General features: G+C 36.0%; 5 pseudogenes; all 5 read left to right on the top strand.

Annotated features, from left to right (window-relative positions):
• The first annotated feature begins 5,236 nt into the window (after window positions 1–5,236).
• On the top strand, window positions 5,237–13,314 carry LOC149546048 (uncharacterized; annotated as a pseudogene).
• A 2,484-nt stretch (window positions 13,315–15,798) lies between these two features.
• On the top strand, window positions 15,799–17,626 carry LOC149546047 (NEDD8-activating enzyme E1 catalytic subunit pseudogene; annotated as a pseudogene).
• A 44-nt stretch (window positions 17,627–17,670) lies between these two features.
• Window positions 17,671–18,976, top strand: LOC149546046 (monodehydroascorbate reductase-like; annotated as a pseudogene).
• A 2,403-nt stretch (window positions 18,977–21,379) lies between these two features.
• On the top strand, window positions 21,380–24,368 carry LOC149546045 (NEDD8-activating enzyme E1 catalytic subunit pseudogene; annotated as a pseudogene).
• Window positions 24,369–24,370: 2 nt separating this feature from the next.
• On the top strand, window positions 24,371–25,523 carry LOC149546044 (monodehydroascorbate reductase pseudogene; annotated as a pseudogene).
• Window positions 25,524–27,278: the final 1,755 nt, after the last annotated feature.

The following is a 27,278-nucleotide window of genomic DNA, read 5'->3' as shown; positions in this document are numbered from 1 at the left end:
CTGGAAAGAAGATAAAAAATAACACACTTTCAAAAAAAACAAGACCTAAAAATGTGTCTAGATGAGCCCGTATAGAGCATTTCAAGTTACAAAATGTAGGATTGAATAGGTATAGTCACCAAAAAATACAATTTTTGACAAATCCTTGCACCAAAACAAGGAAAGAACACCACCACTAAAAAGTTTAGGAAGTTCTACACAAAATTAAAAAAGAATGCACCTAATTTGGAGTCCAAATGACTAAGTTATGGCCTCCCAAAGTCAAACTATCAAATCAAAACTGCATCTGGAGAGGGGTTTGGGTGAAAAATTGTGAACTTAAATTTGATAGTCAAATGGTTGTCACAATTGTGGAAAAATTTCAAGGAATGATGGTCAAACAGTTGTCAAATTTAATCTTGTGAAATGTTAATGCAAGCAAAAGATAGCCTCACTACTGACATGGTAGGCTGATGGGGCATATAGATGGTATTAAAAAGTACACATGTCAGTTGACATTGAGCCATTCACTGCTGTGGATGAAAGCCAATGTGGATGGTGTCTGGGTTGACACATGTCAGAGAGCTAAGTTGTTGTGGGAGTCGTATAGTCCACACTATTTGCTAATGTGTTGGGCTGGTGGATATGAGTTGGTTTTGGTGGCTAGAAAAGAAGCAGTTGTGACTAAAAGGAAGTTTCTGGCATGGTCTTATGCTTTATGCATGGTGGATAGATATCGTGTCATGTGGAAGATAGCAGTGAGGAGCTAGGGCAGGGTTTGGTGAGGGCTAAATTACTCTTTGTTAGGCCAGATTTAGAAATGCCAGTAGGGGGGTAGTGGGATTTAATCCCGCATACACCCTACAAAGGAAAATTGTGGTGTTTTTAAAAACCAATATGTGGCTTTAAAATAAAACCATGGTGATTGCCAATAATGATCTCATTGAGTTCTAGTGTGTTGGGTCACCGGTTGAAAAGACTTGGCCACTGATAAAAAATTATGTAGTCCAATACTGAGAAATTGATACGGCTGGTCCGCAATGTGGTAAATGAATATGCCATTGCTTAAAGAATATTTTGCAAAATATTTTTCATAGGGCCAAGGTGTAACTACCACTTGGTCAAATTTTTTTTGAAAATTCTATCCAAAAAAATAAAGAGAAAAATAGATCTGAAAATTAATTAAATAGATCAGATAATGACCAAACTAAGTTGCAAATTGAACCTATGGGTGCTGATTTATAGAAAAAAATTGCCGCAAAATTGACTTTGGCCTAGGGTAGCCAAATTTATAGTAAATTTTCACCAAATTGATGTTCCAAAAGCAATAGCGAGGTCTGTTCTGGCTCTAGACACTCCCAATTTCTATGATACTCTAGATTTGGGCCAAGGTGCTAAAGCAAGAAGATGATCTCAAATGGATATGTGAAGAGAAATTCTTCAAGAGCTCTAATACCATGTAAGAATTTACCATAGTGAAAAATTCACCCAAGAACAAAGAACTCAAACACAAGCACAATAGTAGACTAGAAAGAGTATGATCAAAATATCGATATGTATTTGATTCAATGTGAAAGTACACTAGGAGTGCCTATATATAAAGGCCACTGGAATGCTTCTAGAATGCATAATAATCAACAACATGATAAATCATACAACTAGACACATGCCCACCAAATATGGGTTGTCCTCCATTAAGCACAAGAGTAAGTGTGATGATGAGAGGATAAGCCTACAAAGGTGTAGCATGCAAAATAATGTTGTAGACACCATGTGCTAAAATAAGAGTGTGAATAATTGTGTTGTCTACATGAAAAATTAGTTAATAATGAAAACTCTAGTGTTGTAGACATGATGTGTTGAATTAGAGTCGCTTACTTTTGTGTTGTCAACATGACAACTCATAAAAGTATGCAAACACCTAAGTGTCTCAAATAAATAATAAAATAATGTAAAATAATAAAATAATGCATTAACCAAAGTAGACTTAAGTAAAGTGTAAATAGTAAATACTTATTTAAATTAAAAACTTTTAATCCATATTAGGATATTCCAACCCTATTAGGAGTTGTGGTATAATGTATGCAAGAAGAGCCCACTGCCCAAACATGTAATTTCAACTACAAGAAGAGACCATTGCTCAAACAAGTAATTTGTTGGTATCTTCTTCTTTCCTCTATACTTTTCTCTATCATTTCAACCTAACCAATTACTATTAGACCTTGTAGACTAGGTCATGAACCTTGGATCCAAATTCCAAACCTTGGTTCACTCAGAAAAACATCAACAATGAAGTTTTCTTCACTTCCACATTGCTCTGCTCAAGTTTGCATCCTCTGCTTATTTCCAAACATTTACAACTTGTATATCCTCATATCCACACATATCATGATAAAGGAAAATGTCCTTCCTTTATACCAAGTCCATAAAGCAATTCCTAAGTTAGTTTCTAGTCCTTCTCAACTACTTATTATATGACCTCATTAGGAATGTGGTACACTTAGTGATAACACAAATCATCTGCCTTGCAACTTGAATAGCTTTATTCATATGCAATATTATGATGAGTGAGCTTAGCCATGACATCCTCAACATTTTATCTTCATGTCCTCAACCTTGATCATCAAGGTATCAACTCCGCTATGAGATATAACAAGTTTACCAAAACATGCCTTTGTAAACTCTGTCTCAGAACAGACATCACCAAAACTTACATAAATTCATCTATACTTGTATTTTCTACTTTTGACATTAACTACATGAACTAGATACTCAAAACTATCTCTCACTACCTTGGGTGCTTATCATGCTCAACTAGCCATCCATACCACCTTAATCTTTTTGTTGTTCTTCTGTCAAATACCATAGAAGACATCAAGCATGCTATGTTGACATAAAAAAAAAAACTCAATCATGACTATAACATATCATCATCAAGCCAATCTCTCCAATCTTGCCAATCTTCCAAACAATCCCCCTTTGGCATTGATGGAAATATAGATGAAAAACATCTAGTTCTAAGAATATCAACAAAAGATAAACATTCTTCAAATCCTCTTCATCAATCATACACCCCCATTGATATACCTCAATGTACTTTATACCAAACTATTTTTACAAATTCATGCTAAACTCTCCCATATACTCAGCATAATGTTTTTCATGCCAATCTATCCCCCATAGTGTTATGTTTTTTCATGCCAAATTTTCCCCAATTGACATCATTGTCAAAGGTTTCTGCAATCAACATCTTTGCATCAAACTCTACAACAATTGGTACTTACCCAACTCAAGTGTCAATAGAAACTATTCAAAAAAACATCAACAACATCAATAAGAGTCCTAAATGAATCTTTCCATCATATATACTCCCCCATAAAGGAAGCATTAGTATCCAGTCTAGACAAAAAATGGTGCTCTATTACCCTAGATTAATGCACTCTTCATCTTCTTACTATGGTGTAGGAAGGGTCATAACCCTAAGCATACCTTGCAAATACTCAAAAGTCTCTTTGGGAAGTGGCTTAGTGAATATATCTGCAACCTACTCTTTAGTGCTTACATACTCCAATTTGATTTCCTTTTCTACAACTTTTTCTCTCAACATATTATACTTAATAGAAATTTTCTTAGTCTTTGAAAACAATACTAGATTCTTAGACAAATTTATTATTCTTGTATTTTCACAATGTATAAAAATAGGTTCACTAATTTCTATCCTTATATCCTTTAGCATCTACTTCATCTAGATTACTTGATTACAATTATTTTTTACTACAACATACTCTACTTCTATTGTACTTTGAGATGTGCAATCCTTCTTCTTGCTTAACCAAGAAACCAATCTTCCTCAAAGAAAGAAAGCTCCTCCACTTCTGCTCTTTTTGTCATCCATACTCCCTGGCCAATCTACATAAATATAGGCACTTAGAGTAAAATCATTAGATCTATCATGTCATAATCCAAATTCTAAAGTTCCTTTTAGATATCTGAATATCTTTTCACTACTGCATAATGTGCTTCTTTGGGATTAGCCTAGAATCTTGCAACAATTCCAACTGCATTTGCTATATCTATCCTTATGTGATTTAGATATTGCAAATCTTTGATCATAGATCTATACTTCTTCTACTGAATAGTAGATGTTGCATCCTTTGTGGATAACTTGTGTCCAGTTACCATAGGTTTTCCAATAGGTTTACATGTTTCCAAACCAAACCTTTAAGTAAATCCTTCAAGTACTTAGTTTGAGAAATAATGATTCCTTCATTATTTTGTACCATCTACAATCCTAGGAAATATTTCATCTCTCCTATCATACTCATTTCAAATTCTTTCTTCATTTCTTCAAAAAATTTCTTACTTTCTTCATCATTTCCTCCAAATATGATATCATCAAAAAATATTACCAAAATCATTATTGTGGTGTCCACAACACACGCCCCATTCCTATGGAGGAATGGGGAACCCCTACTTTTTTTGACTCTCAGACTCATAGTGTGGCAGTTGGGGGAAGAAAATTTAGCTAGGAGCCTTAGAGTCAAAAAAAAAAAAAAAGCATCATCTCGTGTACATGTGCATTGAGGCACAACACACTTTGCAAAAGAGAGGGAGGGTTATAAAACCCTCCCTCCCCTTCTTGCCTTGCTCATTTTTCACAAGGGCAAGAAGGGAGAGGTATGGAGACACCCCCTCCCCCCATCTTTTTTCTCTCCTTCTAAGCATGTGTGTGCATGCACATTGGAGGCAGCATGCAGCACCCTTTTGGGTGCATGCACACTATGCTTGAGTGGCGCACCTGTGCGCTAGGTTTCTCACTGCCACTTTTGGGTGTGTGCAGCATGACACCTGCTTGTGCGACACCACACACACTCTTTTGGGCTGTAGCACTGTTGTGCCCCTTTTGGGCATGTGGAGCAGTGTCATGCACTCCCTTTTTAGCTGCATGCATGGCATGATGCATGCCCCTTTGGGCTACGTATGACATCACTCGTGCCCCCCCATTTTGGGTGCGCATAAGGCATGCACTGCCCTCATGCAAACCCTAGCCACGCACGTCACCACACCTCCACCCACACACTTTTTTTTAAATTTTTGTATTATTAGTTTTTTTTTAAAAAATAAAATAAAATAAATAAATAAACAAATAAATAAGTTCCTTAGGGGGATTTTTTTTTTCTCTTTTTTACATTTTTTCTCATATCTAATAATTAATCATGTTTTTCTTTTTTCTGTGACGTGTAGGTAATATAATCAGATGACATCCACATCCGAATTAGCAGCAAAACCAGTTGTATACAATTTCCAAGGTGTAACCCTAAAATCATGGTTGCATGATGAATACTCTGAGGTCAAAGACACAGAACTTGGAAACACAGACTTGGGAGATTTCGTGAGAGTTTGTAACAATCCAAGCGAAAGATCATCTTTGAGATCCACCCTAATCTATTCTAGATTAGTAAATGCAACATCGCATCTTGGGACCATGCAGTCAACTGAATTGATTATGACCCTATCTTGACATTTTGTTCCTAATGAAATGGTGGTAAAGAGAATCACTAGGGAAGTGGTCTTGGATCTATGACCCGATAATATTGAGAGGGTTTTTCATCTACCTAGAGCTGATCAATTCATTAGGCTTTCATATGAAGCAGCTGAGAGGTGGCATAAGGATCATTACCAAGAGGCCATCAACATCATATATTCCTCATACTTCATTGAGAAACCACCTCGGGGGAAGACAATTAGCAAAGTAGATATAACTCAAGGATACATGAAGGATGACATTGGATATTCAATCATTCTCCTGAGCAGAGTTATGGGATTTTCTGCAGGAGGTCATCTCGCTTCATTCATGGTCAACTTCATTGAGACCATCAGACATGCAAAGATGCCACTAGATTGGGCTACCACAGTTAGTGAGAACCTATGTGACCAGTTGCAGATAGTAAAGGACAAGAGGAAGTTCTATATGACTTCTTATGTGGTATATCTACTTGTAGCAAGGGCCACCGATTATTTGGGGTTGTACAAGAAGGGTAGTATGTAGGATCCTAATGCATGGCCGTATATAGTCTATCCTTAGCTAGTGAAGAAGAAGCTCTCACTGTAGAGCAAGGAGTATAGAATTGTGAATGATGCCTTCATCTTTGCCATCATTCAATTCATCAAAGGGGATTATGGGAAGAGATTATCTGATGAGGCCAAGATGCAGATCATAGCTCTCAGTGCATATTTCATCTAGTTCTAGACATTCACATACATTCAAGTTGGTGATGCATCCGTCAATCCAAAGAAACTCCCAAGGTACCCAAGTGACAAGTTGGTTTTAATGGAAATTTCTTGGCAGATTGAGTCATCTTACGAGAGGATAAAAAAAAACAAAGGCCTTGTTGGGATTGGCCTTTTGTAATAGGAGCATACTAGGTAAAGAGAAAGCAAGATATCTAAACTTTTGAGTGGGAATGGGAGAATTATCCTCTTGAAGAATATAACCCTCCCTGATCATTCTTGGACAATATTGGTAAAGTAGAAAACCTAGTAGGATAAGATTTCTACCATGAGGATGCCATTGAAGATCATTGGATGAATGCCACAAATGACTATGATGTTCATATCAGAGACTATTGTAGAATGACTTTGTATTTAGCAGAGAAGGCTCTTCATTTGACCATCCTGAATGAGATAAGGCTACAAGACTCATAGGAGCTACTAGATCCCTTATTCAATATAGATAAAATTGGCAAGAGGCTCATCCTAAATGCATAAATTGATAAAGAGGAAGGAGATGATATTAATCATTGAGTGAGACATGTCATCAGAATGACAAAGAGTTGGATCAAGAAACCCTTTCCACTTGATCCAATTCTAGATACAGTGATATTCCATGGACATGCTCACCTAAAAAGGGTAAAGGGGAAGAAAGTCACAGTTCCTATCTTCGCGCTCCAGTCTCCTATCAGGCCAAAAATAGTCTACCAGCTTGATCATCTAATGGGATACTACCATCCTTCAGAGAAGAAGAAGGAAAAGAGGAAGAGAACCTCTCCTCAGAGGATTCGGGTAGAGCATGATGAAGAACAAGCCCCTTCATAGTGATAGGAATCTACTCCACAGGAGTCCCGAAACTCTAGAGTTTCTTATATCCAGATTGATTTTCCATTACCTCCTATTTTTTCAAGTCAACAAGAAGAGGGAGAAATTCCAGAGACATCCATTCATTCGGTGCATGAAGATCCCATTTCTCCTATCGTTCCATAGAAGCAGAAGAGGATGAAGGTTAGAATGAATAAGAGGCAAAGAGTTTGTAAAATATTAGTGCCTAATCCCTCTATTCCTGAAACCATTCTAGAGGAAGAATCAAATGAAGGGGAAATAGAGTCAGATGAAGAGGAGGTGAAAGTACCTCTACAAAGGAGAACTCAATTGGCCAAAGCCACAGAATTGGAAAGAAAGAAGAGTGTCACAAATACCCCACTACCCACCCAAGTTGAAACAATAGAACTCTCTTCTTTGGAAGATGAAGTACAATGAAGGGTGAGTGAGAAAACGAAGCTAGGTGATGATGTTCTCTCCATCCTAGATTTTGATTTCATGCTAGTGGGTACAAAATTGGTTGGAGATAATATTAGAGACACTCCTATAGGTGAACTTCAATAGAAAGATTGGACATAGATGCAACCCAAGACACAAGGTCCTCATCCAACTCCCCCATCTTCACCTTAGGTTATGATAGTAGATAAGGTTTTAGTGACACCTCCACCTCCAAGTTCAGAAGAACATGTTCAGAAGGAATCATCATTACAAGGAGAACCAGAGCCAAGGGTTACTGATGAGCCATCAAAAGAGGCACATGTAGTAGAATGTATACAACAACCTTCTTAGGAAGTTTAGGATCAAACTACGAGATATATAGTAACTGAGACTACAGAAGAATAACCCTCATAACAAGAGACTCTAAGAAAGAGTGATAGAGGGAAGTAGGTAGTTGAACACATCCCTTCATCATCCAGAGCCAAGGTTATTGAAAGAAATATCCCAAGATGGTTTCATAAAGAAATAATGAGAAGTGCTAAACATAAATTCCTTGCTTCAGAGGATGATATTTGTGACATTACAGAGATTTTGAACAAGCCTGACTCTCCATTACATGATGCAATGCTATTTGCATTCATTTCAACTACCTGGAACTAGGACTTATTTGCACAAGTGGTTCACCTTCTGAAAGGTATAGATGAAGAAGCTATTAGCCTTCAAGACTATGAAGTGAAAGATATCATGTTAGGAAAGCTTACACGAGATACTTCCCAATAGATGATGACTATGGGAGTCAAGGAGGTTCTCAGCCATATGGAACATGATTAGATTGAAATTTGAACACTTCAAAGGAAAGTTGAGAGCTTAAAAGGATATTTAGCTAAAGTTATTGGTCCTCTTGATTTTGAATGCCTTGAGGAGACTTTAAATACCATTCTTATAGAAGGGGATGGTGTACGATTTAGTCCAATTTTGAGAGCTTGTTTGGATTGGCGAGACAACCTTGAGGATAGGGGTGTGTTACTATTATCACAGGAAGTTTGAAGTTATTGCATGCTACACAAGAGAATGTTGATAAGATCATGGCAATTTTTAGGTAGGACTTCAGTATTATGGATGAGGTATGGGTATGGAGCAAGGATTTACAAACTCTACAGGCCATAAAAGGGAAAAGGTACCACATTCTGATTGATGTATATACCGAAGAAGAGTTAGACATGATAGATGATCAGATAGAAAAGATTGCAGATGGAAATAAAGTGATGGACACATTGCATGATGAGATATATAGGCTCAAGGACCAAGCCCAAGAGCAAATTTTGGAAGCAGAAAAGTTGTACAGTGATGCATGCTTGGATGTTTTTGAAGATGAAGAATGAGAGAAGCTTTTACCAGTTGAGGTAGTTGTGGAAAATTTTAGAAAGACTTTAGAGGAAGCATCCAGTGATGAAGACATCAGACAAGCCTTTAGGATAGAGGAAGCACTATTAGAGTTGGACACCAAATTCAAAGATTTTGTAGAAACTCGAATTGAGGTGGACAACTAAAGACATAAGGTCAAAGACAAGTATGAGGCATTGGATCTTCAAGATGCTACTAAGATTATTGAGATTATAGAGAAATTCAAGGGAAAACATCCAAACATATCTTTAGGATAAAGATGTGAAAAACCCAGATGCTAGAATTTCAATTTTGACACTTAGTAAAATTTTGAGATTTTTGACCCAGTCAAGGTTCGTAGGTCTGCAACTCTGCAGCTCCGAAATTCAAAGCTGCCTTGATAGTTGACTGCTAGTTCAAAAAATAGTACTTTCCATGCATCAATAATGCATTCTAATGATAGTTTAACTCTGACACACACCTAGTAAAGGGGCAGCTTCTATTTTTTTGGTGTCTCCATGCACTTCTACTTTGATTGATGGCTTCCTCCTACTTTCTCCCTCATGCTTTTATTGTTTTTGACATGTAAAGGGCTCATGCATCCAATTAATGAATAAAATATTGATGGAGTCCCTCTAAGCATCAGTTAGATTATTAGTTTGTATATATTTAGTTTGTTTAAATGGTTTTATAGCATTTTATTGCATCAAGATATCTCTCTCTCAACACAAATTAAGGAGACAATTTCTTATAAATACCCCATTGTAAAATGTAACAAGGGCCACCATTATTATGCAATAAAGTTATGCTTTTGGTGCTAGCATTCGGAGTGTATTTATTCTTGCCTAAATGTATTTTGTGAATTTTATTCATGAGATTGTGATTGAGCCAAAGGTTTATTGTGTTGTTTTTGGTTGTGTGATCTTTTAGTTTTGGTGTTTCCTATAGGTATATGAATTTCGTTGATGTAACAAGCTTGAGAAGAGATCACTCGATTGTGTCTACATAGCTTTTTGTCTCACATGAGCACACTTTTCGTGGCCTTATAAGTTGATGAAGAGTGAAACATCATTTGATTTGTTAAATATTCTCACCGACGATTACATCAGTGGATTCTAGGAAGCGCTACTCCTATTTTCATTGGTTTGCTACCGATTTCTTTGAAGGTTTAACTTGAAACGTGTTGTGTTCTATAGCTTATGTCTGTTTAGGAATTTCAATTTCAAGTTATTTTATTTAATTTTATTTTCTTTCAGTTTCATTATTTGCTTTGCTAACCCCCTGTTAGAATAGGACCTCATAGTAGCTGCATTATTAGAGTTGCATTCATTGAAAAAAAATAGAAAATACAAAAATATTATTCTTTTGGTATGATATTTTGAGATAGCAAATAGATTTTACTTCAATTCTAAGGTAAGAGAGTTTTTAAAACAATCAAAGGCCTCCTCATGAACACTCACATTTATCTTCTACTGACCTGTTGCTTGACTTTAAGTCACCCATTTTTTTTGGCAATATTGGTCATGTCAAGTCAGTCTAATCAGTCTGGTGTCTAGGCCTAGGTTTCCTCTAAGATGGGAAATCTTTGTTGGGTTTTCCTTCCATGGCCTTCATGTTTTAGCTAGGCGAGTTGTCTTAAAAGTCTCATTATTTGGGTAGGTTGTAGATCCCAACCTAGCAAAGAAATGGTACTCCAATTGATGTCCTTTCTAAGATGAAATGATGATTCTGGATCTTGATCTTTAGGAAATTGCAAGGAAACATCATAAAGCTTTCATGTGACTAATATTATAATGGAATTGACACTGAAAGATTTAGATTTTATGCTATGTGATAGTGTGTGCATTCAGTTGTTGAAGCTTTTCTTATCCTAAATGAATACATTGATAATAGAAAAGTAGAGATTGCAGAATGAAAAAGTGTCTAAAGGTCCAAAGATAAAGAGTTTAAATATGATTCAAGATGAAGAAATGGCTGTTAGAAGTTGAGAAGTGATTTGCAAGAATATGTCAAGGTCTTGGTTGTAGGAGCTAGGGGTCTTGGCTACGAGTTGCTAAAAGATCTTGCCTTGTCTGGATTAAAGAACATAGAGGTGATAGATATAGATACCATTAATGTATCCAATCTCAATTGATAGTTCCTCTTTAGGATGCAAGATGTGGGGAAGCCAAAGGAAAAAATAGCTATAAAGTGAATCACAGAGTGAGTTAGTGGGGTAAACATTATACCCCATTTCTGTCAGATTGAGGGGAAAGAAATTGATTTCTACAATGAGTTTAATATAATTAGACTTGGTCTTGATTCAATTAAGGCTCAAAGCTATATTGATGTAGTGGCTTGTAGCTTTCTTGAATATGGTTCTGATGATAAACCACATCCGAAAACAATCAAACTTATGGTTGATGGGGGTACTAAAGGATTCCAAGGCCATGCCAGCGTGATTTTACCTAGAGTCACACCTTGCTTTGAGTGTACCACATATCTTTTCCCACCTTAGGTTAAATTTAATTTTTGTACTCTTGCAAAGACTCCTCATATAGCTGCTCAATGCATTGATTATGCTCATCTAATCCAATGGGACCAAGTATGTCATTGAAACACTTTTGATGTAGACAATCCAGAGCATATGCAGTGGATCTATTCATAGGAATTTGAAAGAACAGACACTTTTGGTACAAGTGGAGTCACTCACTCCTTAACTCAGGGTGTTGTCAAAAATATCATACCAACCATTGCATCAACAAATGCTATCATATCATTTGCATGTGCATTGGAGGCACTAAAAATTGCAACAGGATGCAGCAAAATCATTGTCAAATTATTTGAATCATAATGGGAAAAAGGTACTCATACAAGAGTAGACGAAATGTCAAAATATGAGGATTATTTGGTCTATGGCCCTGGAGTGTTGATGGAACTAGATTCTTGTGCTACTTTGTAGAAGTTTATTGACCTTGTTGGAGAACATCCAAGGCTTAAGTTGTCAATACCAAGTGTGATGCATAGAGGAAACAATTTGCATATTCAAGCACCTCCTTTCCTCGAGGAAATGACAAGATCCAATCTACAACTTCCTCCCTTTCAGCTTATGGGAAAAGTTCCAAAAGACTCTGTACATTTAAGTGGTACAGTAATTACTAAGGATAAGAAGAGAATAACAACAAAGAAAAGTGCAGATTTTTTTTCGAGGAATCTCAGATGATGTCACAGACATAGACATTGCTGGTGGAAGATTCACGAGCGATAATAATGAAGGCTGGTGAAGGTAGCACCATATGAGTGACCTGCTCTTAGCAAGGCATATCTCTTTCTAGAAGGGACAACATGACTACTAGGTTTACATGTCTGTGTTGGCAGTGGAGGAGAGAGGCAGCTTCCAGAATGGTATTTTGAGAAAGGCATAGATTTGGTAATTAGTACCGAGGTAGTGAAAGCTGATCTCAGCTCCAAAACTCTTACCAGTTCAAAAGGGAAAACTTTCAAATATGAAGTCTTGAACATTGCTACTGGTGCCACTATTATCAATTTCTTAGACTTTGGTGTTCAAGGAACTAATGCCAAGGGCATCCACTATTTGAGATAGATAGATGAAGCCGATGCCTTAGTAGCAGCACTAAAATTGAAAAAGGAAGGGTTAGCCGTGGTTGTTGGTGGAGGATATATTGGTCTTGAACTGGTTGCAGTCTTAAGAATCAACAAGTATAAAGTTAAAATTGTGTACCTTGACCCATGGTGCATGCCTCATCTTTTCACTACAGACATAGTTTCTTTCTATGAGGGTTATTATCAAGAGAAGGGTGTCAAAATTGTCAAAGGGACTATGGCAGCTGGATTTAGCACAAATTAAGATGGACATGTAAAGATGGTAAAGTTGAAAGATGGAAGGGAATTTGAAGTAGACATTGTCATTGTTGGTGTTGGAGCAAGACCTCTAACAACATTATTCAAGGGACAAATTGAGGAGGAAAAGGGTGGTATTAAGACTGATGCCTTTTTCAAGACTAGCGTTCTCGATGTTTATGCTATGGGAGATGTGGAAACTTTTCCAATGAAGATTTATGGGGATGTTAGAAGAGTCGAACACATGTTGATAATGATCAAAAGTCCACAACACAAGCTGTGTAGGCAATTAGAGCCAAAGAGGAAGAAAAGAGCATTAAACCATATGATTATCTTCTTTTTTCTACTCCCGATCCTTTGATTTGCCATGGCAATTCTATGGGGATAATGTTGGTGAAGCTATTATATTTGGTGACAATAACCCTACTACACCAAAAGCTAAGTTTTATAGTCGTATTCTTGGAGAATGGTACTCCTAAAGAAAACAAAGCTATTGCTAAGGTAGCACATGTACAGGCTTCGGTAGAAAGCATAGAAGAACTCATTAAGGATGGACTGGGCTTTGTTTCCAAGATATGATACTTCTTGGAGTCAGTTATCAACTTGTCTTTTGCCAATTTTTGTTGTATTGGCTTTTTCTAGTACTTGAAGGGAGCTTTTATTATTCAATACCAGTTACAAGATTAATTTAGAAGCATACTTATATTTTCCTTTCTAAGACGGATTATATTCAAGGAAGCTGAAAGATCATGAGTTCCTACAAACTCTATGTGCTGTAAAATTTCTATATATACTATAAGAAACTCAATGTAAGGGGTTCTTCTTTTTTTGACACATAGTCAGAGAACTGGAGTAGGGAGAGGAGCACATTTAATTTCTGTAATTTTCATTTCTAGCATTTGGGAGGGTTTTTCTATTCTGTTTTTGTAATAGATTTGATACTGAGTTGTAAGTAATAATGATTAGAGCATCATTATTTGCTATGTTCATAATAAAGAGATCTTTGTTAAACTAGAGAGTTTAAAGGGGGCTTTTCGGATTATTCGCAATCAGAGAGTTGTGTTAATCAATTTTGGGCAATATCTTACATCTTAGAATTGGATAACAAATATGTTGTGGATAAGAAGTGTTTGCAACCATTTCTATTACAAGGACCAAAATGTGTGACCTTCTGTTCTAATTTCATTTACATTACATTTGCATTTGCATTTATTTATTCATATCGCATTACCAATGCTGGGAAGTCATAAGATGTATGAGTTCTTGAAGTTGGCTAGATTTAGGATCTAAAAGTTGCCTAAGTTAGTCCCACCTAGGATTAGCTTGGTTTTCCTCTTTTGTTCTTGGGTTAAGAACACACCTAGTTAGTTTAGGCAATAAAACAAATTCATTGCATATCATTTCATAAGGGAGCTGTAAATACCAATTTGGAGAAAAGCTGATAATCATAAAATGGCTTTTCAACTGTTGTGAATAGATATTGTTCATAATCTGGGCATTAAGAGTCATAATTTCATGAAAGGTAAAAGAAAAAATCTGTTTACCAACAAATTTTTGGTGACTCTACTAGGGAATTGTACAAGAAGATCAGTGCTATAGATTTTTTTTTAGTTTATTATTGTCAGAGATTGGCGACTCCATTGTAAAAAAAGATCATGCCTATTAGAACAGATTTTTGAAGAACTTGCTAGAAAATTGGTTGCTCATGATCGAGGTAACATCATTATCTTTCCATAAATTTGATTCAAATTTCTATTACTCTATTGTACAAATAATCTCAAGAAATGTATCGAGGTCAGATTCCTCTGAGAAATGATTTAAAATATAAAAAGAGACTTTTGCCATCTTTTGAAGAGATTATGATTGATAATGATCCTATGCTTCAACAACTCTGGAGTAAATTTAAAGAGAGTGTTAGCTATGCCACAAGAAACAACTTGAGTATAGCTCAAGACCATTGGCCTAGAGAAGTGTGGAAGCTGATTGAAAAGAGATTCTATGTTCTCCAAGAGTTCAGATAGAAAAGCACTGATGCAAGTTCTAAAAGGGATGCTTTGTCTTCTCCCATCTTCCCTGCTTTGAGAGAACCTGAATTTTCTTCATCCTCACAATTACCATGGATGACCCATCAACATGAAGAAGGAAATCATCATGGAAAGAATTTCCAACCTAAAACAACACCAAAAGAAGAAAAGGTTGTTTTTATTCCTTGTTAGTCAACAATATTTCCTATGGAGTCTTTAGTTACACATTTAGATCCATCATTTAAGGTTGGAAATGAGACTTGTTCTCCTAATACTAAGCCTGATGCAGTAAGTATGAATCTAGTACCACTCTTAGAACTGCAAACAAAAGAATCAATTTTGGACCACCATGCTGAAATCATTGAAGTTGCAGAAAGCATTCCTAAGGTGGATATAATTAATGAGTAGAATGAAGAGATCATATCAACCAATGGTTTGAGCTCTGAACAACAAGAGAAGCCTTGTTTTCTAGAAGCACAACTTTTAGAAAATGAAGACAACCTTCGCAATGATGAAGAATTGGTAAGAACTATTGAAAAAGAATTTTCTTTCATACCTTCATTTACCTCTGATTTAAAAAGTTTTAGATTTAAAGAAAATAAGGATAAACCTTTGCATGAAGTCTTCGATGAGAATAATTAGATAGTTAATGCAAAACATGAAGAGTTGAATTCCATTGAAAAATTTTGTGAAACTGATTTTCAAGTTCCAAAGGTTTGTGGTGATACTATATTAGAATCTATGTGTCTTGAAGAAAAAGTGGAAAAATGTTTTGTCAAATCTGAAAATATGATTGAAGAAATGATCATCAAAATTGAAAGAGAAATAAATGGGGATTATATTTTAAATTGTTGTCTTCTTGAAAATTATCCTAAAACAAACATGCTATTTGGAAAGATCTTGTGGGTCATCATGTTGTAGATAGCTTTGGGGCTTAAGTTCAACAGTGAAGGAGTGGCTAAAGGTTACCAATGTTTTTTTAGATTGATGGAGTATCTTCCTCTATTTAGAAGAGGTTCATATTATTATCTTCCCGTGAATGGCCACATTCAAATCTTTACTTGCTTTTGGTCCTACTGGTGACGTCTCCTTACCTTTTGTAAATAAGTTTTCTTTCCAATTTTGGCACGTCTAGTGTAGCTTCTTCTTGCTTAGTCTATCGTGGTTGTTTTCTCTCATTTTTTTTCAATCTACCCTGCTCCCCTCTACCCTCCCTCTATGCACTTTCTCACCGATCTTTAGTCTATATGCCATAACCCAATGCTTAAAGGTACTTGCTTAACTAGAGATACTGGATTCTCTATGCACCTTGCGGTACATATTCCCCAGTCAGAGCCAGCATTTGCCTAACTTTAAGTCACCCAATTTTTTTGGCAATATTGGTCATGTCAAGTTAGTCTAGTCAGTCTAGTGTCTAGGCCTAGGTCTCCTCTAGGATAGGGAATCTTTATCAAGTTTTCCTTCTATGTCCTTCATGTTTTAGTTGGGTGGGTTGTCTTAAAAGTCTCATTATTTGGTTAGGTTGTAGATCCCAACCTAGCAAAGACATGGTACTCCAATTGATGTCCTTTCTAAGATGAAATGATGATTATGGATCTTGATCTATAGGCAATTGCAAGGAATCAGTAGAAAGCTTTCATGTGACTAATATTATAATGCAATTGGCATTGAAAGATTCAGATTTTATGCTATGTGATAGTGTGTGCATTCAGTTGTTGAAGCTTTTCTTATCCTAAATGAATACATTGATAATAGAAAAGTAGAGATTGCAAAATGAAAAAGTGTTTAAAGGTCCAAAGCTAAAGAGTTTAAATATCATTCACGATGAAGAAATGGCCATTAGAAGTTGAGAAGTGATTTGTAAGAATATGTCAAGGTCTTGGTTGTAGGAGCTAGGGGTCTTGGTTGTGAGTTTCTAAAAGATCTTGCCTTGTCTAGATTTAAGAACATAGAGGTGATAGATATAGATACCATTGATGTATCCAATCTCAATCAGCAGTTCCTCTTCAGAATGTGAGATGTGGGGAAGCCAAAGGCCAAAATAGCTACAAAGTGAATCATGGAGTGAGTTAGTGGGGTAAACAATGTACCCCATTTCTGTTAGATTGAGGGGAAAGAAATTGATTTTTACAGCGAGTTTAATATAATTACACTTGGTCTTGATTCAATTGAGGCTCGAAGCTATATTGATACAATGGCTTGTAGCTTTCTTGAATATGATTCTGATGATAAACCACATCTAGAAACAATGAAACTTATGGTTGATGGAGGTACTAAAGGATTCCAAGGCCATGCCAGAGTGATTTTACCTAGAGTCACACCTTGCTTTGAGTGTACCACATATCTTTTCCCACCTCAGGTTAAATTTCCTTTATGTACTCTTGCAAAGACACCTCATATAGCTGCTCACTGCATTGAGTATGCTCATCTAATCCAATGGGACCAGGTATGTCATTGAAACACTTTTGATGCAGATAATCCAGGGCATATGCAATGGATCTATTCACAGGCATTCAAAAGAGCAGACACTTTTGGTATAAGTGGAGTCACTCACTCCTTAACTCAGGGTGTTCTCAAAAATATCATACCAACCATTGTATCAACAAATGCTATCATATCATCTGCATGTGCATTGGAGGAACTAAAAATTGCAACAAGATGCAGCAAAATCATTGTCAAACTATTTGAATTATAATGGGAAAAAGGTACTCATACAATAGTAGATGAAATGTCAAAATATGAGGATTGTTTGGTCTGTGGCCTTGGAGTGTTGATGGAACTAGATTCTTGTGCTACTTTGTAGAAGTTTATTGACCTTGTTGGAGAACATCCAAGGCTTAAGTTGTCAATACCAAGTGTGATGCATAGAGGAAACAATTTGCATATTCAAGAACCTCCTTTCCTCGAGCAAATGACAAGATCCAATCTAAAACTTCTTCCCTTTGAGCTTATGCAAAAATTTCCAAAAGACTCTATACATTTAAGTGGTATTGTAATTACTAAGGATAAGAAAAGACAAACAACAAAGAAAAGTGCAAATTTATTTTTGGGGAATCTCAGATGATGTCACAGACATAGACACTGTTGGTGGGAGATTCACGAGCGATAATAATGAAGGCTAGTGAAGGTAGCACCATATGAATGACCTGCTCTTAGCAAGGCATATCTCTTTCTAGAAGGGACAACATGACTACTAGGTTTCCATGTCTGTGTTGGTAGTGGAGGAGAGAGGCAGCTTCCAGAATGGTATTTTGAGAAAGGCATAGATTTGGTAATTAGTACCAAGGTAGTGAATGCTAATCTCAGCTCCAAAACTCTTAGCAGTTCAGAAGTAAAAACTTTCAAATATGAAGTCTTGATCATTGCTAGTAGTGCCACTATTATCAAGTTGTCAGACTTCGGTGTTCAAGGAACTAATGCCAAGGGCATCCACTATCTAAGAGAGATAGATGAAGTTGATGCCTTAGTAGACGCACTAAAATTGAAAAAGGAAGGGTCAACCATGGTCGATGGTGGAGGATATATTGGTCTTGAAATGGTTATAGTCTTAAGACTCAACAAGTATAAAGTTAAAATGGTGTACCCTGAGCCATGGTGCATGCCTCATCTTTTCACTGCAGACATAGCTTCTTTCTATGAGGGTTATTATCAAGAGAAGGGCGTCAAAATTGCCAAAGGGACTATGGCAACTAGATTTAGCACAAATGAAGATGGACATGTCAAGATGGTAAAGTTGAAAGATGGAAGGGAATTTGAAGCAGACATTGTCATTGTTGGTGTTGGAGCAAGACCTTTGATAGAGTTATTGAAGGGACAAATTGAGGAGAAAAAAGGTGGTATTAAGACTGGTGCCTTTTTCAAGACTAGTGTTCTCGATGTTTATGCTATGGGAGATGTGGAAACTTTTCCAATGAAGATTTATTGGGACGTTAGAAGAGTCAAACATGTTGATCATGCTCAGAAGTCAACAACACAAGCTGTGCAGGCTATCAGAGCCAAAGAGGAAGAAAAGAGCATTGAACCATATGATTATCTTCTCTTTTTCTACTCCCGATCCTTTGATTTGTCATGACAATTCTATGGGGATAATGTTGGTGAAGCTGCTATATTTGGTGACAATAACCCTACTACACCAAAAGCTAAGTTTGGTAGTCGTATTCTTGGAGAATGGTACTCTTGAAGAAAACAAAGCTATTGCTCAGGTATCACGTGTATAGCCTTTGGTAGAAAGCACAGAAGAACTCATTAAGGATGGATTGGGCTTTGCTTCCAAGATATGATACTTCTTGGAGTCGGTTATGAACTTGTCTTTTGCCAATTTGTGTTGTATTGGCTTTTTCTAGTACTTGAAGGGAGCTTTTATTATTCAATACCAATTACAAGATTAATTTAGAAGCATACTTATATTTTCCTTTCTAAGACGGATTGTATTCAAGTTAGCTAAAAGATCATGAGTTCCTACGAACTCTATGTGCTGTAAAATTTCTATATATATACTATAAGAAACTCAATGTAAGGGGTTCTTCTTTTTTTGACACATAGTCAGAGAACTGGAGTAGGGAGAGAAGCACATTTAATTTCTGTAATTTTCATTTCTGGCATTTGGGAGGGTTTTTCTATTCTATTTTTGTAATAGATTTGATACTGAGTTGTAAGTAATAATGATCAAAGAATCATTATTTGCTACATTCATAATAAAGAGATCTTTGTTAAACCAGAGAGTTTAAAGGAGGCTTTTCTAATTATTCACAATTAGAGAGTTGTGTTAATCAATTTTGGGCAATATCTTACATCTTAGAATTGGATAACAAATGCGTTGTGGATAAAAAGTGTTTGCAACCATTTTTATTACAAGGACCAAAATGGGTGACCTATTCTAATTTCATTTATATTACATTTGCATTTGCATTTATTTATTCATATCCCATTACCAATGCTAGGAAGTCATAAGATGTATGAGTTCTTGAAGTTGGCTAGATTTAGGATCTAAAAGTTGCTTGAGTTAGTCCTGCCTAGGATTAGCTTGGTTTTCCTCTTTCATTCTCAGGTTAAGAACGCACCCAGTTAGTTTAGGCAATAAAACAAATTCATTGCATATCATTTCATAAGGGAGCTGTACCTACCAATTTGGATAAAAGCCGATAATCATAAAATGGATTTTCAACTATTGTGAATAGATATTGTTCATAATCTGGGCATTAAGAGTCATAATTTCATGAAAGGTAAAAGAAAAAATCCTTTTACCAATAGATTTTTGGTGACTCTACTGGGGAATTGTACAAGAAGATCAATGCTAGAGATTGTTTTTTCAGTTTATTATTGTCCTCTGCTACTCAGAGATTGGTGAATTTCTTGTAAAAATAGATCATGCCTATTAGAACAGATTTTTGAAGAACTTGCTGGAAAATTTGTTGCTCATGATCGAGGTAACATCATTATCGTTCCATAAATTTGATTCAAATTTCTATTACTTTGTTGTACAAATAATCTCAAGAAATGTATCGAGGTCAGATTCCTCTGAGAAATGATTTAAAATATAAAAAGAGACTTTTTCCATCTGTTGAAGAGATTGATATTGATGATGATCCTATGCTTCAACAACTCTGGAGTAAATTTAAAGAGAGTATTAGCTATGCCACAAGAAACAACTTGAGTATAACTCAAGACCATCGGTCTAGAGAAGTGTGGAAGCTGATTGAAAAGAGATTCTATGTTCTCCAGGAGTTCAGGCAGAAAAGCACTGATGCAAGTTCTAAAAGGGATGCTTTGTCTTCTCACATCTTCCCTGCTTTGAGAGAACCTAAATTTTCTTCATCCTCAATATTACCATGGATGACCCATCAACATGAAGAAGGTAATCAGCATGGAAAGCATTTCCAACCTAAAACACCACGAAAAGAAGAAAAGGTTGTTTTTATTCCTTGTTAGTCAACAATATTTCCTATGGAGTCTTTAGTTACACATTTAGATCCATCATTTAAGGTTGGAAATGAGACTTGTTCTCCTAATACTAAGCCTGATGTAGTAAGTATGAATCTAGAACCACTCTTAGAACTGCAAGTTCAAAATAATAAGTTTTGGACCAGCATGCTGAAATCATTGAAGTTGCAGAAAGCATTCCTAAGGTGGATATAATTAATGAGCAGAATGAAGAGATCATATAAACCAATGGTTTGAGCTCTGAACAACAAGAGAAGCCTTGTTTTCTGGAAGCACAACTTTCAGCAAATGAAGACAACCTTCTCAATGATGAAGAATTGGTAAGAACTGTTGATAAAGAATTTTCTTTCATACCTTCATTTACCTCTGATTTTAAAAGTTTTAGATTTGAAGAAAATAAGGATAAACCTTTGCATGAAGTCTTTGATGAGAATAATCAGATAGTTAATGAAAAACATGAAGAGTTGAATTCCATTGAAAAATTTTGTGAAACTGATTTTCAAGTTCCAAAGGTTTGTGGTGATACTATATTAGAATCTATGTGTCTTGAAGAAAAAGTGGAAACATGTTTTGTCAAATCTGAAAATATGATTGAAGAAATGAATAGCAAAATTGAAAGAGAAATAAATGGGGATTATATTTTAAATTGTTGTCTTCCTAAAAATTATCCTAAAACAAACATGCTGGCTGCATTATGCTTTAGTGGTCATCATACTGAATCTGAAGATGTAGCAATAATAGATGTTGAAAAGGAAGGAATTGCAAAAAATAATGAGGTATTGTTGCATTATGAAGAAGGTAGTGAAACTAATTATAATCATCCTAGTCTAAAATACTGTTCCATAATTAATCCAGATATTGAAGTTGTGAATTCAAATGAGCATCTTGCTGTAGCAAATGAAGAAGATGTCTCTGCCTGGATGGACGCTATAGCAAATAAAGAATCCTTTAATTTTGACCCCATTTTGAAATCTGAAGTTGCTAATGATAAAGCCTGTGATTGGTATGATTCTATAACACTTCCAGAAGCTTTTCAATTTTTTGATTATGTTCATTTTGATTTGAAAGATGATATCTTTGCTGAGAGTTATAATGAAGTAAACAGATGTGAGTATTTTCAAGCAGTGCTGCCAAAATTTTTTGAAGTTCTCCATCCCAGTTTTAATGTAGATATTTCTACTAAAAGTAATAGTATCAGTAGATGTAATTATGTTCTAGTAGTGCTTTTAGAATCACTTGAATATTCTACCAGTCTGGATTTGAAAATTGATATCCTTGTTATAAGTGACAAGGTTGAGGAGAATAGATGCAAGTATGATTCATTGATATTTCTAGAGTTCAGTGAATTTTATTCTTCTTCACAAAACATGATAGAGCATGTGAAAGACAGTATGCAGGCAAGTACAGAGGAAATAGAAGTATTTGATGAGGCATGCTATTTAGAAAGGTCTTGTGGGTCATCATGTTGTAGATAGCTTTGGCACTTAAGTTCAACAGTGAAGGAGTGGCTAAAGGTTACCAATGTTGTTTTAGATTGATGGAGTATCTTCCTCTATTCAGAAGAGGTTCATATTTTTCTATTCCCGTGAATGGCCACATTTGAATCTTTACTTACTTTTGGTCCTGCTAGTGAGGTCTCCTCGCCATTTGTAAAAAAGTTTTCTTTCCTTGTTTGGCGTGTCTAGTGTAGCTTCTTCTTTCTCAGTCTATTGTGGTTGTTTTCTCTCACTTTTTTTTAGTTTTCCCTACTCCCCTCTGCCCTCCCTCTATGCACTTTCTCACTAATCTTTAGTCTAGACTCTGTAACCCAATGCTTAAAGGCACTTTCTTAACCAAAGATATTGGATTCTCTATGCACCTTGTGGTACATATTCCCCAGTCGGAGCCAGCTGTTGCCTGACTTTAAGTCACCCATTTTTTTTGGCAATATTGGTCATGTCAAGTTAGTCTAGTCAGTCTGGTGTCCAGGCCTAGGTCTCCTTTAGGATAGGAAATCTTTGTCAGGTTTTCCTTCCATGGCCTTCATGTTTTAGCTAGTTGGGTTGTCTTAAAAGTCTCATTATTTGGGTAGGTTGTAGATCCCAACCTGACAAAGAAATGGTACTCCAATTGATGTCCTTTCTAAGATGAAATGATGATTATGGATCTTGGTCTTTAGGCAATTGCAAGGAATCAGCAGAAAGCTTTCATGTGACTAAGATTATAATGGAATTAGCATTGAAAGATTCAGATTTTATGCTATGTGATAGTGTGTGCATTTAGTTGTTGAAGCTTTTCTTATCCTAAATGAATACATTGATAATAGAAAAGTAGAGATTGCAAAATGAAAAAGTTTCTAAAGGTCCAAAGCTAAAGAGTTTAAATATGATTCAAGGTGAAGAAATTAGAAGTTGAGAAGTGATTTGCAAGAATATGTCAAGGTCTTGGTTGTAGGAGCTAGGGGTCTTGGCTGCGAGTTGCTAAAAGATCTTGCCTTGTCTCGATTTAAGAACATAGAGGTGATAGATATAGATACCATTGATGTATCCAATCTCAATTGATAGTTCCTCTTCAGGATGAGAGATGTGGGGAAGCCAAAGGCAAAAATAGCTGCAAAGTGAATCATGGAGCAAGTTAGTGGGGTAAAAATTGTACCCCATTTTTGTCGGATTGAGGGGAAAGAAATTGATTTCTACAACGAGTTTAATATAATTAGACTTGGTCTTGATTCAATTAAGGCTCAAAGCTATATTGATGCAGTTGCTTGTAGCTTTCTTGAATATGATTCTGATGATAAACCACATTTGAAAACAATCAAATTTATGGTTGATGGGGGTACTGAAGGATTCCAAGGCCATGCCAGAGTAATTTTACCTGGAGTCACACCTTACTTTGAGTGTACCACATATCTTTCCCCACCTTAGGTTAAATTTACTTTATGTACTCTTGCAAAGACTCCTCATACATCTGCTCACTGCATTGAGTATGCTCATCTAATCCAATGGGACCAGGTATGTTATTGAAAAACTTTTGATGCAGACAATCCAGAGCATATGTAGTGGATCTATTCACAGGCATTCAAAAGAGAAAACACTTTTGGTATAAGTGGAGTCAGTCGCTCCTTAACTCAGGGTGTTGTCAAAAATATCATACCAACCATTGCATCAACAAATGCTATCATATCATCTGCATTTGCATTGGAGGCTCTAAAAATTGCAACAGAATGCAGCAAAATCGTTGTCAAATTATTTGAATTATAATGGGAAAAAGGTACTCATACAAGAGTAGATGAAATATCAAAATATGAGGATTGTTTGGTCTGTGGCCCTGGAGTGTTGATGTAACTAGATTCTTGTGCTACTTTGTAGAAGTTTATTGACCTTGTTGGAGAACATCCAAGGCTTAAGTTGTCAATACCAAGTGTGATGCGTAGAGGAAACAATTTGCATATTCAATCACCTCCTATCCTCGAGCAAATGACAAGATCCAATCTACAACTTCCTCTGTTTGAGCTTATGGGAAAAGTTCCAAAAGACTCTATACATTTAAGTGGTACTATAATTACTAACGATAAGAAGAGCACAACAACAAAGAAAAGTGTGAATTTATTTTTGGGGAATCTCAGATGATGTTACAGACATAGACACTACTAGTGGGAGATTCATGAGCGATAATAATGAAGGCTGGTGAAGGTAGCACCATATGAGCGACCTGCTCTTAGCAAGGCATATCTCTTTCTAGAAGGGACAACATGACTACTAGGTTTCCATGTCTGTGTTGGTAGTGGAGGAGAGAGGCAACTTCCATAATGGTATTTTGAGAAAGGCATAGATCTGATAATTAGTACTAAGGTAGTGAAAGCTAATCTCAGCTCCAAAACTCTTGGTAGATTAGAAGGTAAAAATTTCAAATATGAAGTCTTGATCATTGCTATTGGTGCCACCGTTATCAAGTTTTCAGACTTCAATGTTCAAGGAACTAATGCCAAGGGCATCCACTATTTGAGAGAGATAGATGAAGCTGATGCCTTAGTAGGAGCACTAAAATTGAAAAAGGAAGGGTTAGCTATGGTTGTTGGTGGAGGATATATTGGTCTTGAACTGGTTGCAGTCTCAAGACTCAACAAGTATAAAGTTAAAATGGTGTACCCTAAGACATGGTGCATGGCTCATCTTTTCACTTTATATGTAGCTTCTTTCTATGAGGGTTATTATCAAGAGAAGGACATCGAAATTGTCAAAGGGACTGTGGTAACTGGATTTAGCACAAATGAAGATGGACATGTCAAGATGGTAAAGTTGAAATATGGAAGGGAATTTGAGGTAGACATTGTCATTGTTGGTGTTGGAGCAAGACCTCTGACAACGTTATTCAAGGGAGAAATTGAGGAGGAAAAGGGTGGTATTAAGACTGATGCCTTTTTCAAGACTAGTGTTCTCAATGTTTATGTTGTGGGAGATGTGGCAACTTTTCCAATGAAGATTTATGGGGACGTTAGAAGAGTTGAACATGTTGATCATGCTCAAAAGTCAGCAGTACAAGCTATGTAGGCAATCAAAGCCAAAGAGGAAGAAAAGAGCATTGAACCATATGATTATCTTCTCTTTTTCTACTCTCAATCCTTTGATTTGTCATGACAATTCTATGGGGACAATGTTGGTGAAGCTGTTATATTTGGTGAAAATAACCTTGCTACACCAAAAGCTAAGTTTGGTAGTCGTATTCTTGGAGAATGGTACTCTTGAAGAAAAAAAAGCTATTGCTAAGGTAGCACGTGTATAGCCTTTGGTAGAAAGCACAGAAGAACTCATTAAGGACGGACTGGGCTTTGCTTCCAAGATATGATACTTCTTGGAGTCGGTTATGAACTTGTCTTTTGCCAATTTGTGTTGTATTGGCTTTTTCTAGTACTTGAAGGGAGCTTTTATTATTCAATACCAATTACAAGATTAATTTAGAAGCATACTTATATTTTCCTTTCTAAGATGGATTGTATTCAAGGAAGCTAAAAGATCATGAGTTCCTACAAACTCTATGTGCTGTAAAATTTCTAAATATACTGTAAGAAACTCAATGTAAGGGGTTCTTCTTTTTCCGCCACACAGTCAGAGAACTGGAGTAGGGAGAGGAGCACATTTAATTTTTGTAATTTTCATTTCTGGCATTTGGGAGGGTTTTTCTATTCTATTTTTGTAATAGATTTGATACTGAGTTGTAAGTAATAATGATCAGAGCATCATTATTTGCTATGTTCATAATAAAGAGATCTTTGTTAAACCAGAGAGTTTAAAGGGGGCTTTTTTGATTATTTGCAAGTAGAGAGTTGTGTTAATCAATTTTGGGCATATCTTACATCTTAGAATTGGATAACAAATGTGTTGTGGATAAGAAGTGTTTGCAACCATTTCTATTACAAGGACCAAAATGGGTGACCTTCTAATCTAATTTCATTTACATTACATTTGCATTTTCATTTATTGTATTCATATCGCATTACCAATGTTGGGAAGTCATAAGATGTATGAGTTCTTGAAGTTGGCTAGATTTATGATCTAAAAGTTGCCTAAGTTAGTCCTACCTAGGATTAGCTTGGTTTTCCTCTTCCATTCTTGGGTTAAGAACACACCCAGTTAGTTTAGGAAATAAAAAAAATTCATTGCATATCATTTCATAAGGGAGTTGTACCTACCAATTTAGAGAAAAGTGGGTAACTATAAAATGGCTTTTCAACTATTGTGAATAGATATTGTTCATAATTTGGGCATGAAGAGTCATAATTTCACAAAAGGTAAAAGAACAAATATGTTTACCAACATGAGCATATTTTGATACATCACAAGACAAACACTGTAGCTTGGAGTGGATCCTTAAAAATATTGTCTTTTCAAGAGAGGAATTATACTATGGATTCATGTCGTTGACCTCATGCAAAAAAAATGCCCAACAATCATCAAACCATTATTAGTTTCTTTCCAAAACATATTACTATCTATCATACCTTTTCTATATCTAAGCTTTGTCAGATGCTTATCCAACCTTGCATACCAGGTTATGGGTGCTTGCTTCAATCCATACAATGTACACCTCTTCTTCAAGTTCTCCATTCATAAATGTTGAGTTGACATCCATCTGATATACTTTGAATTTCTTCTATGTTGTATAGGCTAAGAATAATCTTATGGCTTCTATTCTATGTAGTGGAGCATAAGTCTCCTCATAATCTATTCCTGCTTGCTGTGAATAATCTTTACATAAAAATATTGATTTGTTTCTTACAACTTCTCCTTGCTCATTGATCTTGTTCCTGAATACCCATTTGCTTCCTATTACATTCTTATCTAGTGGTCTAGGGACTAATTCCCATGTCTCATTCTTTACTATCTAATCCAATTCCTCTTTCATGGCTTGTTTCCAATAATCATCTTTACATACTTCATGTACATTCTTTGGTGCAACTTGAGATATCAATCATAGGGCTCCATTAACTCTAGTTCTTGTCATCACACCTTTTTCTTATCTTCTGATGATCTATTTAGATGGGTGATTCTTTATCGTGTTCTTTCCTAAAGTAGGAGTTCTTGTCTCAACTCTTGGATCTAC

Source organism: Cupressus sempervirens, chromosome 7 (assembly GCF_028749045.1).
Source record: "Cupressus sempervirens isolate cs-2001-9-10 chromosome 7, ASM2874904v1, whole genome shotgun sequence".
Classification (NCBI taxonomy): domain Eukaryota; kingdom Viridiplantae; phylum Streptophyta; class Pinopsida; order Cupressales; family Cupressaceae; genus Cupressus; species Cupressus sempervirens.
Note: the sequence above shows the minus strand (reverse complement) of the source record. Positions and strands in the feature narration are given on the sequence as shown.